The sequence below is a fragment of the Poeciliopsis prolifica genome, unplaced genomic scaffold (genome assembly GCF_027474105.1).
Source record: "Poeciliopsis prolifica strain line A6 unplaced genomic scaffold, Auburn_PproV2 SCAFFOLD073, whole genome shotgun sequence".
NCBI lineage: Eukaryota > Metazoa > Chordata > Actinopteri > Cyprinodontiformes > Poeciliidae > Poeciliopsis > Poeciliopsis prolifica.
The window spans coordinates 1,467,501-1,479,928 of record NW_026562448.1 but is presented as its reverse complement, the minus strand read 5'-3'; the positions used below and the strand labels follow the sequence as shown (position 1 = coordinate 1,479,928).

The following is a 12,428-nucleotide window of genomic DNA, read 5'->3' as shown; positions in this document are numbered from 1 at the left end:
CGCTCCATCCACCCAACGCTGACGGCTGTCAGTAACCCCTCTGGGCGCCATGGCAACCGCCTCCCAGCTCGCCGTGGTGAGAAATGAGACGCGTCCTCCGTGTCAGGACGGGCCGGAGGTTTGGCTGCTTCTGCTCGATGTGACTCATGAACATCTCGCCGTTAATATTCTGTGATTTCACCAGAGACGGCGGCGTTGTGCGCCGCGTCGCCTCGCTGCTTCTGCGCCGCAGAACGCCATTAAGGAATCGCGTCTGAAGAAATCCTGCAGTTTATTGCAGCGCAAACCCGATTACAGCACGGAGCAGATTTCCTCTGCGACTTTGATGCGATTATGAAATTCTCCTGATTTGATTTGATTGGCTCATAAAGAAATTTGCAGACGACACGGAAAAAACACAATCAGCAAAGACGCAGAGCCTGGAATGATGTTCGCAGATTAAAAAACTGACATCAGGACAGAAACAGGAGACGGTTAAACCTTACAGGAAGCAACGAGAGTCAGATACAGAGGGACTCATCAGAGTCCATCTGTGTTTGGTTTGCCCTGACGTTCCCTGAAGGCATCACAGCTCAGCTGTTCAGACAGAGAAGCAGCTGTGAGGAAAACTCTGGAGGAGCTGCAGATCCACAGCTCACACCACTGTGAAGAGGGAATACTGAGATTTCTGTCTAATTATGAGGATTTTAAATCTTCCACATTAAACACAATAATCTCAGATGTTTTAACTTTTTGTTCCAACTGGTTAAAATCAGTTTAGATTCATCTTGTGACAGCTCATCAGATAAATCAGATTTATAGCAGAAATCTGCTGCAAAAGTTCAGATATTCTATAAAAACTACCCACCTCAGCATCAGGTCGAGCTGCTTACTTGACTAGGCCCTGATTCTTTTCTTTTCAGCCGTTTGGTTCTAGATCTGCTGCTGGGTTTGGATCACGTTGTTGGACAGACTCAGAGTCAGTCCACAAGGTTGATAAATCAAACAAGCCCCCATCACCAGCCCTCCACCGCCGTGCTCGGCTGTTAGCATCAGGTTTTCACAGATTTTCTGTTTGTTTTTGGTTGAACAAACTGAACACAGAGCTGCAGCTCCTGAATGTCTGCCAGGTTTTTGTTGAGCGCAGCAGCAGAGATGCAGGCTGCAGCAGCTGCTCAGGTCCGTTCACCATCTTTAATATCACTGTTGACAGAACAATACGCTGTCCAATGCCAGATTATTACAGGTCATGTGTGGGTCATATTATGGGATTATAGCAGAAACATTGGGATTACATAATCCCTCCACCAGCAGCAGGGGTCGGTGTAAAAAATGATTCTGTGTAATTTAGCTTCATCTGAAACTGAATATTTGGTCACATTGAGAATTTGATCAAGACACAAACATGTCAGAAAATCCAGAAACGGAAACTTCATTGTGTTGAGTTTTGCTTCAGAAACATTCAGGAAAACTATCTTTCTCTCAGCAGCTGCCGATTGGTTGATGGGAGGCGTGTTGAGGTCTGGAGTCTGCGACCAGATCGGCTCGTTGCTGCTGCAGTTCAGGGATCTGAGCCTTGTTCTGGTTCTCCTGGACCGGATCCCAGGGCAGAGCTGATCGGAGAGCTGATCGGAGAGCTGATCGGAGAGCTGATCGTCTGATCAGCTCACCGATCAGCTTCTGGCTTCATCCTCATGTGAATCCAGATGTATCAGGCAATAGAAACATTTATTGTTTTCAGGGTTTTTAATCCGTCTCTGTAGTTTTAGTCCAGATTGTTAAACATTGTAAAGTCAGCTGAGTTTTAAATATAAAAACTGTTTTTAGTGATGCTGAAACCCAGAACATATCAGACACCAGTTAGCGGCTCTGTTAGCACTTAGCATCAGTGAGCTGCAGCTGATGCCGCAGCGGCGTGATGAGTGCGCCTGTCTCGTCTTGGTCAGACTGGATCCACCCTGAGGAAACCGGGACACCAGTACCAGTACCAGTCCACCGGCGATCCTGTCGGACGCTTCGGCTGCTGCCTGGGACACCGCCGCTCTTACGCCCTCTGGTGGCTGCTGTGGACATGTCAGCTGTTAAATAAGATTATTTATCTTCCCACATTATTACCAAAAAGTAATAATATGACATTAATCAACTTACCTGAATAAAGAGGTAATAACACAAGAATCAAGTCATAATAATATGACAAAGTATGAAATAATAATTTTACAGTAAAATGAGTAATGCTGAGCATCTTGTGAAGTTAACAGGACTTTAAAATGAAACGACTAAATCTGTTAGAAGAAAGACTCACACTGACTAGATGAACTGGTCTTTATAACTGCATCAGGGCTGTTTTCTTATGAAAATCACTTTATTCTCATTCTGGTCCCCACAGACCTGCATGTGGGACCCAAACTGAACTCAACCGTTTACTGTGTGTCTTTGCTTGCCGTGTTTCTCCTTGTGTGTTGAACCTTTAATCTGAAATCACAAGCAGAGCGGAGACCCGCAGCAGCGTGTTCACTCTAAACGCTCCTCACAGCTCCGTGTCACTTCCTGTGCTCCGGTGCAGAGCTGGCCTCTCGGTGGTAGGCGCTATTTCCAGCCGCTCGGAGTGCGGCTGCAGCTTTGTCCGTGGCTTTCCCTGGGAAAATGTGTGAGCAGTCTCAGAAGGTTCTGAATGAGGTTAGCTCTCCAAAGGCCTGCAAACATTTGAGGAGGAGAGGAGTCTGCAGGACAAGGTGACCCACTTACTGCAAACAGTCCCTCCCTCCTGCTCTCCATCTTCCTCTTTTATTCTCCTAGTTTCTCCTCTCTCTCTCCTCTCCTCTCCTCTCCTCTCCTCTCCTCCTCTCCTCTCCTCTCCTCTCCTCTCCTCCTCCTCTCCTCTCCTCTCCTCTCCTCTCCTCTCCTCTCCTCTCCTCTCTCTCTCTCCTCTCCTCTCTCTCTCCTGCTGCTCCTCTCTCTCCTCAACAGCTTTTAGAATAAAATATTTGTTCATTTCTGACTGGAAATGAACACAGACAGCTTCAGATGATTATCTCTGTCATTTTGAGGCCATGTTTCGCTTCGGTGTTGTTATGAATACTAACCACTAGGTGGCGCTATGTCACCATGGTATCCTGCTCTACATGAACGACGAAGTGTTTTAGACATTGGAGGCGTTTTAAATGTAGACATGAATCCATTTTCAGAACCGGTTCTCATTCTGAGACAACCAGCTCTATGGGTCAGAACCGGTTCTCTATGGGTCAGAACCGGTTCTCTGTAGGTCAGAACCGGTTTTCTGTGGGTCAGAACCGGTTCTCTGTGGGTCAGAACCGGTTCTCTGATCCACAGAACCGGTTCTCTGATCCACAGAACCAAACAGATAAAAACCAACCAACAGGGACTCAGAGATTCTGGTTTTTAATCTTTACAGAGTTGCACACATTCTGGCTCTCAGCGTTTCTCCTTTAAAGATGTTCTCATTGATTTTTTTTACTTTATTTAACTTTGTGATTTTTATAAATGAACAAACTTGCAAACCAACATGAACAAGTCAACAAAGAGTAACTTCTAAACCCAATCACCTCAAACTCGTCTCAAAAGGTAAAGAAGAAACGTCTTGCTAAGTGTTTGGGACAAGCGATGCATCCAGATACATTTTATAAGGCTCCCAAATTTTCAAACAACATTTTTAGAAAATAATTACAGTAAAAACTATTTCCAGTTTTTCCAGGGGAATGCAACGATTCACTTCTGGAAACCATCAGTAGAAGGATGGGAATCTGATTTCCATGACACTTTTCACTCACTCAAGGCATCAAGTTCATTTTATTTGTGTATTTTTATGATCTGTGCAGTTCTGGATCTGGTGGGACATCAAGTTTTATGTCCAAGAAACAAAGTCTGAAAGTGAAGTAACTGGTGTTGGCCCGTGTCCTCCAGTCCTGACCTCTTGACCCCGTCCTGCCCTGTCTGTGCCTCCTCTCTCAGCCCCAGCGGTCACGGCGAGGCGCTCGGCCCCAGGAGGAAGCTGTACAGCGCCGTTCCAGGCAGACACTTTGTGGTGGTTCGCTCTTACTCCGCCCAGGCCGAGGGAGAGATCAACCTCTACAAAGGCGACAGGGTCAAAGGTCAGTCAGCTTGTGGGAGATAGACTTTACCGTGCCCTGACGCAGATGATAGATTTTCATACAAAAAATGTATGAAAATCTAAGTGAATAATCCAAATTTGCATCCAGAAAAACTCAGATTTTAAGATTTTTTCCTTTGAATTACATTTTCTGGATCAGAGATTTCTTGATGTCTTTTTTTCAGGAAATGTGAATTATTACTGGGTGTAGAAAAGCAAAGTAAATTGTAAGAACCAGACCTTACGATCTCCAGCAGGGCTGATAAGCAGGAAAACACAATTTTTCAGATATCTTGGAGATTTATTGAGCTCAGAGAAAGACGCTGCTGGAAAAGAACATTATGAGTTCAGAAATAAAGATCCGTCAGGAAGCATAAAGCATAAAGGAGTTTTAATTTAGTTCTCACAGCTTCTAAACTTGAGACACATTTGATCATTTTGCATGCAGGATAAAGATGTTATTTCACTTCAGTTGCAGAGAGAAGCTGACTGGTACAGAAGGTGGAGCTAATCCTTAAAAACTGAAAACTAATGAACAAAAATGTGTGAAGAGACAAAAGATGATAGGAGTGTTTGTTCCTTAAAGCCGGTTCCAGAAAGTCAGAGGACTTTGCAGAGTGGAGCGGAGACAGCATGCAGAGATTCACAGTATGAGATTATCTCCACTAAAACCTGGCTCTGCTCGGCCAAAGGATGAAGATTTCCATCCATGCATTAAGATAAAACAAAAATGAACGTCTTTCAGCTTTATTTAAACTCTTCCTGCCAGATTAACCTTTGACCTCTAAAGACTCAGCGTCGTGAGTCTGAGCCTCATATTTCTGCTAGAGGTGAAGAATCAGAGTAATGAAGTTCATTATTCATTAAATATGTCTGCTGTGGCATGGCATTAAATAAAATTAGAAAGTTGATTTAATTTTGGCTATTTAATGATTTATTTGCTCTGTTGGTTTTTCCATATTGAATAATTATCCCCTGACACAAAGACATGCCTGGGTGTAACGTCCACTGTGCTTTTCTCAGCCTTTACGACTGTTTAAGCCGTTGTTAGCATGCGCTAACGTTTTTTTCCGAGCCGTCTCTAAACGCACCATGAATCGCCTCCATAACCCAGCGGAGCTGCAGAGCGCAGCGACATGACGCCTCACTGCTTCACCCAAAGCTTCCTTCATTTCTCTCTACTGACACCTGCTGGTGAAACACTGGCAGCAGCTTTTAAGTCAAACTTTGTTTTCCTCCCAGTTCTGAGCATCGGAGAGGGAGGATTCTGGGAGGGCAGCGCCCGCGGCCAGGTGGGCTGGTTTCCGGCCGACTGCGTGGAGGAAGTCCCGGCCAAGGCCACCGAGGAGAGGACCTGTGAGTAGCACCAGCTGGGCGGGTCGGGGGCCCGGTTGTGTTGGTTCCAGTTCAGAACCATCATTTTTCTCTGGGACGTTCTGTTGATGATGAGCTGAACGTTTTGATGAGTGAAGGCGGTCAGTCCTGACCCGCTGATGCCTGGACTCCACCAGGCGCCTGAAGGCACCAAGATGTCAGCAGCAGATGCTAACCCTGGAAGTGTGAGGTTTGATGCCAAGAGTTGGATCCGTTTTATGGAGATGTGGAGGATTTTGAGACCAAATAAAAACCTCCAGCTGTTTGTTTTTCCACTCAGAGTGATGGGTGTGTGAAAGGGAGCCTCATGCTGCAACCTTCAGGAATTGAACGTGACCCGGTTTCCCAGCAGAACCTTCTGCTCATCAGCTTGTTTCCTGACTGCTTTGCACTTTGGTGTTTTTCTTTTAATATTCCCTTAAAATCTTTTGCACCAACTTCTGTGTGTCAGAGAGATTTCGGCCCGCGCCAGAGTTAAACCTCAGAACTCAATTGTGAACATTAACTTGTTAATCAAACATCTTAACGACTTAATTAGATCCCATAGCAACGTTTGGGTGTGTGGCGGCACGTGTTTCAGCTGCATGTGTGTCCTCCTCTCTGTCTTCCCGTCCCTCCCGGGTCCCCAGGCCGCCGTGTGCCGAGCTCAGCGCCACATTGGCCTGCTAACTCAGCTGTGCTCTTATTTCCTGTGGGTTCCAGCTAATGAACATATCACGGCACGCTCCGTCCCCGTAAGCGTTGCGTTGTGATGTAAATCTTCAGAAGACGCTTGACATGTCATCTGTTTTCCTGCTTTGTTTAATTATTGAGATTAGCACAAGGCGGACGTCCATCAGCTCTCTGGTCTCACTCCTCCCCCGGGAGCAGCCATGTTCCCGGCTGTTCTCTTGTTCTCTGGCTGTTTGCCTCCGTCTGTGTGGCTCACTTTAAAGTTTAACCAAGGCCGTTGGCGCGGGAAAGCCTCCCTCAAGCCGCGCCACGTCCAAGCTGTCCCCGGCTCTGCCTGCAAAGAAAAGCCTGTCAGAAATGGGACCACAGTATGGCGTCCTGCAGAGAGCCATTCAGAGGCTTCAGTCAAACCCCCGGGTCAGCTGTGTGTGTGTGTGTGTGTGTGTGTGTGTGTGTGTGTGTGTGTGTGTGTGTGTGTGTGTGTGTGTGTGTGTGTGTGTGTTGCGACATAAAGCAGTTGATCCATAATAATACAGATGGATGATTGTGATTTTCTATAAATTCAGATAAATTCATATTTTACTGCAGCATCATAATCTGACAATAAACTCCAAACTCCTTTATTTTCCTGCTTCTATAGATCCATTTCTCTTCAACATGGGAAACCAAGAGAACATGCTCCATAACAACCATGATGCAACAGAAAAATACCGTGTCCTACCATGTCAAACATAAACTGGAACAACAGGATTTCTTCCTGAGTTGCTTTATCTCAAGCCATATCATAATAGAAAAATCAAATATTATACACACAAACAATAAGAACAAGGTTTGGCTGTTTTGAAGCGACGATTTGCTGCAACAAACAGTCCCAGTGGTTTTCATGTGATGCCCACTGCCAGGTACGGTGGAGGATGTGTGATCCTGTGGGATGGATTCCCCTCTGAAGGCCCTGGTAGGTTTGTTGGAGTGCAGAATAAACCAGGACATTCTTTGTAAATCTGCTCATCTTTGGGTTTTTCAGCAGAACAAAGATCCAGAATCCGACGGTTTATCGTTTTCAAACGGTTTGGTTTTCAGGACATCGGAGCAAACATGGCGGCGTCCTGTGGATAACAGAGCCTGAGGCAGTCGGAAGGTTCTGACTTTCTTCAGATCAGGTCCTGAGCACAAGCCTCGTCTGTCTTCATTTTTCCAGCTCTTTCCCGTCTGGAACATTTTTCCTCTGGGATTTCAGTGCAGCTATAAATCTAAACAGGCAGCAGAATCCCTGCAGCGGCCCGACCCGGACGGCCCGACCCGCGGCCCGACCCGGACGGCCCGACCCGGACGGCCCGACCCGGACGGCCTCCTGCAGCGGCCCGACCCGGACGGCCCGACCCGGACGGCCCGACCCGGACGGCCCGACCCGCACGGCCCGACCCGCACGGCCCGACCCGGACGGCTCGACCCGGACGGCCTCCTGCAGCGGCTTGACCCGGACGGCCCGACCCGGACGGCCCGACCCGCACGGCCCGACCCGCACGGCCCGACCCGGACGGCCCGACCCGGACGGCCCGACCCGCACGGCCCGACCCGCACGGCCCGACCCGCACGGCCCGACCCGACGGCCCGACCCGCACGGCCCGACCCGATCTGGTTCACACAGCTGAGGGAGAAACTTGCCAATCTGAGCGTTTAATGGCGGCTTCACATAATCCAGGGAAACAGGCTGATTGCAGAAGAAATATTTAAACATTTAAAGCTGCCAGTGAGTCGCGTAATTATTCAATGCCTACATCATCATTTATTCATCAGGACTGGAGAAGTGAAGTCCCTTTGTGCTCCGTCTGTAGTGAAGAGTTTGCGTGTTAGTGGAGCGGCTCTGATGGAAACGGCAGCTCCGTCTACATCCATGATGTTTCCAGTTTCATGTTTTTGATGTTTCTGGAGTTTTTATTTTTACTATTCCATCAGCCTCCGTCTTTTCCTCCCGCCCGCTCACAGAAATTCACACACGCTGATTTAAGTTAAAGGCGTTTAGCCTCTAATCCGTCTAATTGAATAGAAGTGATGCAGGCGGATTAAGGCCTGTTACACTCGCTCCGGCTGGACGCCGGCTCCATTCAGGGGTCTGGAAACACGCAGCTTCCGCACAGAAGAAGAAGAACTCAGTTCAACATCAGGTTAGCATTCAACCTGGATCAGAAAACAGCAGATTTACACCCATCAATTTAATCCATTAGATTATTTTAGAGCGGCAGCCACCAGACGCAGTCTGACATCCAAACGTTTCCTCTGGACCTGCAGACTGGACTCCAGTCTGGTTTTTAAGGAGAGAATATTTCTCCAGTTTGGACTGTACTGAACTCTGTTGAATTGTTTGTTGCAGTTGGCCAAAGCAAGAACAAATCCAGTGGCTGAGCAGCAGAAACGACCAAAGATCCCAGTTCAGACCCAGCTGGCAGGAATATCGTCTCCCGCTAACATCCGTCATCCCAGACGGATGTTTGGTGGAAGCTGCATCCTGTGAGCTTTCTGAGGATGCAAAGGCTGCAGCTGGAAAAGCTTCCAACATCAACATGGTGAAAACTGAGAGTGGGACGGAGCCGATGGTTTGTTTTACATGAACAGATTAACAATTTGACTGCAAAACGTCTTTAATAGATTTTTGTCACAGAATTTGATCCTGATGAAGCTGAAGGAGGATTTTGGTAGAACAAGTTTAGAAATAATGTTTTTTAACTCAAATGCAAAATGTTTATTTTTGTACAGTTTTGGCTCTGACTGTGTTGATCTCTCACCATACTGCCTTTTTGTATAATTAATTCATGAATGACTGAGTTAGTTGATTATTTCCATTATTGATTGGACTGATTTATGCTTTCAGCTCCACAGCGGCGCTTTTGAGGCGTTTCTTGAACCCTTTTGGATTAGTTTATCATTTTCCTTAGACAGCCTCTCTCTGCAGTAAACACCATTTATTTGACATTTATCAAACATTTTTCGGTGCGTTGGTCCAGAGCCCATTTCTGCAGAGTGGCATCTTCAGTTTCCTGGAGTTTTCATGTTTTTGTCTGCAGTGAAGTTTTCCTGAAAGCCTGTGACGCTCTGAGTCTCCACTGACATGAAGATGTTTGGGATCTGAAACATTTTCAAGCTCATTTTGTTCTCCAGTCACCCTGCAAAAACCAGCTGAAGGCCAAACCTGAAGGTTCAGCGTCTCTGACCTAAGTTACGCTGAGGTTGGCGTCCATTTTGGCTTCATGGTCTCACCTCATCCTGAAGGAGGCGGATCGTCTGCTTCCTTCTTGGAGCTGCTGCCACCAGGACTGACGCAGCGTCAGACTCTGAAACATCTGCATATGAAACAATCTAATCGACAAAGACGGCGTGATCGCTTTTTAAACCTACAGTTCAGCACCAAATCCATGGAACTAAAAAACTGCTACAGTAATTCTGTTACAGATGTGCAGCAAGCTGGTGAACATCCAGCTGCATCCCACACACACACACACACACACACACACACACACACACACACACACCACACACACACACACACACACACACGCTGCTCTAATTCCCTCGTCTCATTCTCACGTCTTTCCCCCGAGCTCAAAGCCATGATGAGACTGAAATAGGCAGGAAAACTGGGGTTAAAATGGGCCTGGAAGGAACCCAGAGCAGAATCAGTCACACACACACACACACACACACACACGGCAGGACGGTGATACAGCCACAGACGGAGCAGACGCACATGTTTTCACACAAATGCAAGTACTCTGTGTTCTGCTGCGTCCCATTGATCTGTGACCATAGAAACCAGCTGACCGTCGCTCTGGACGCAGCGATGCCGCAGACGGCAGATCCTCCTCGCGCCTCCTCACGTCGATTCTTTCCTCTCAGTGAAACAGAGAAAGAGAAAAGCTGGTAATCCTGTCTGATCCGACCCGATCAGACCAAAACCGACCCGGGGAGAAGAGGAGGCCTTCCTGCGGCGATGACCTCAGCCGCCGCCGCTGTGAACCAGTGACGGCTGGAGTGACGGGACATGTGAAGAGGGAGGAAGATGAGGGGAAGAGATGAAGATTAATCTGACAAACGAACAAGAATCAAACCAACGACGTTGTTTACACAAACATCATGACGTCAAAGTTTTTAGTTAGTTCCAACAGACAGAGAAAAACATCCTCTTCATGTTTCACCTGCTGCCTGCAGGGGCGCCACTGAGGCTCAGCCGCCTCCGTGTCAGGCTGCTGGTTCCTCTGGGTCTGACGCACCAACCAGTTCAGCTCCCACCGGAGACGACCTTCTGCTCTGGGTTCACACCCACAGGTCAGGTTCCGTGTGATGGGGTCAAGAGGTCAAAGCCGCCATACACACACGTCTGGATGCACTGGCATCATGTTTCACTACAGACCTGATTCTCCGCCAGCACAGGAGAACCTAAAACCACCAGCATGTCGCTGCAGAAAACGTCTAAATTTTATTCTGTCTTTGTCCAGAAAGATTTTATGAAACAAGATTCAACTTTTAATTTACTGCTTTGAGTTTGGAGTGAGATGGATGGATGGATGGATGGATGGATGGATGGATGGATGGATGGATGGATGGATGGATGGATGGATGGATGGTTGGATGGATGGATGGATGGTTGGATGGATGGATGGATGGATGGATGGATGGATGGATGGATGGACGGACGGTTGGATGGATGATGGATGGATGAATGGTTGGATGGATGGATGGATGGATGGTTGGATGGACGGATGGACGGTTGGGTGGATGGATGGGATGGATGGATGGATGGATGGATGGATGGATGGATGGATGGATGGTTGGATGGATGATGGATGGATGGATGGTTGGATGGATGGATGGATGGTTGGATGGATGGATGGATGGATGGATGGTTGGATGGACGGACGGACGGACAGTTGGATGGATGGATGGACGGATGGACGGTTGGATGATGGAGGATGGATGGATGGATGGATGGATGGATGGATGGACGGACGGACGGTTGGATGGATGGATGGATGGATGGTTGGATGGATGGATGGATGGATGGATGGATGGTTGGATGGATGGACGGACGGACGGACGGTTGGATGGATGGATGGATGGATGGATGGATGGATGGATGGATGGACGGTTGGATGGATGGATGGATGGATGATGGATGGATGGATGGATGGATGGATGAATGATGGTTGGTTGGATGGATGGATGGATGGTTGGATGGATGGTTGGATGGATGGATGATGGATGGATGGATGAATGGATGGTTGGTTGGATGGATGGTTGGATGGATGGTTGGATGGATGGATGGATGGATGGATGGATGGTTGGATGGATGGATGGACGGACGGACGGTTGGATGGATGGATGGTTGGTTGGATGGATGGATGGATGCATGATGGATGGATGGATGGATGGATGGATGTGTTGCTCTGTGGGGTTAGACCTGCTAGTATTTTGCTACTTCCCGGAGACGTTTCCACATGTTTCCTGTAAGCAGACAGGGAAGTGGACTGTGGTTCTGAAGTGGTTCTATGTGGTTTTCATGTGGTTTTGATGTGTTTCTGCTGTGGTTCTATGTGGTTCTAAGTGGTTCTGATGTGGTTCTATGTGGTTCTGCTGTGGTTCTGAAGTGGTTCTGAAGTGGTTCTGATGTGGTTCTATGTGGTTCTAAGTGGTTCTGATGTGGTTCTGATGTGGTTTCTGATGTGGTTCTATGTGGTTCTAAGTGGTTCTGAAGTGGTTCTGAAGTGGTTCTGATGTGGTTCTATGTTCTAAGTGGTTCTGATGTGGTTCTGATGTGGTTCTATGTGGTTCTAAGTGGTTCTGATGTGGTTCTAAGTGGTTCTGCTGTGGTTCTGAAGTGGTTCTGATGTGGTTCTATGTGGTTCTAAGTGGTTCTGCTGTGGTTCTAAGTGGTTCTGCTGTGGTTCTGAAGTGGTTCTGATGTGGTTCTATGTGGTTCTAAGTGGTTCTGATGTGGTTCTGATGTGGTTCTGCTGTGGTTCTATGTGGTTCTGATGTGGTTCTGCTGTGGTTCTGAAGTGGTTCTGATGTGGTTCTATGTGGTTCTAAGTGGTTCTGATGTGGTTCTATGTGGTTCTGATGTGGTTCTATGTGGTTCTAAGTGGTTCTGCTGTGGTTCTGATGTGGTTCTATGTGGTTCTGATGTGGTTCTATGTGGTTCTAAGTGGTTCTGCTGTGGTTCTGAAGTGGTTCTGATGTGGTTCTATGTGGTTCTAAGTGGTTCTGATGTGGTTCTATGTGGTTCTGATGTGGTTCTATGTGG

At 47.5% G+C, this 12,428-nt stretch overlaps 1 pseudogene; it reads left to right on the top strand.

Moving 5' to 3' along the window:
* LOC129352159 (SH3 and multiple ankyrin repeat domains protein 2-like) overlaps positions 1 to 12,428 on the top strand; it is a 161,197-nt pseudogene that overhangs the window by 101,933 nt on the left and 46,836 nt on the right.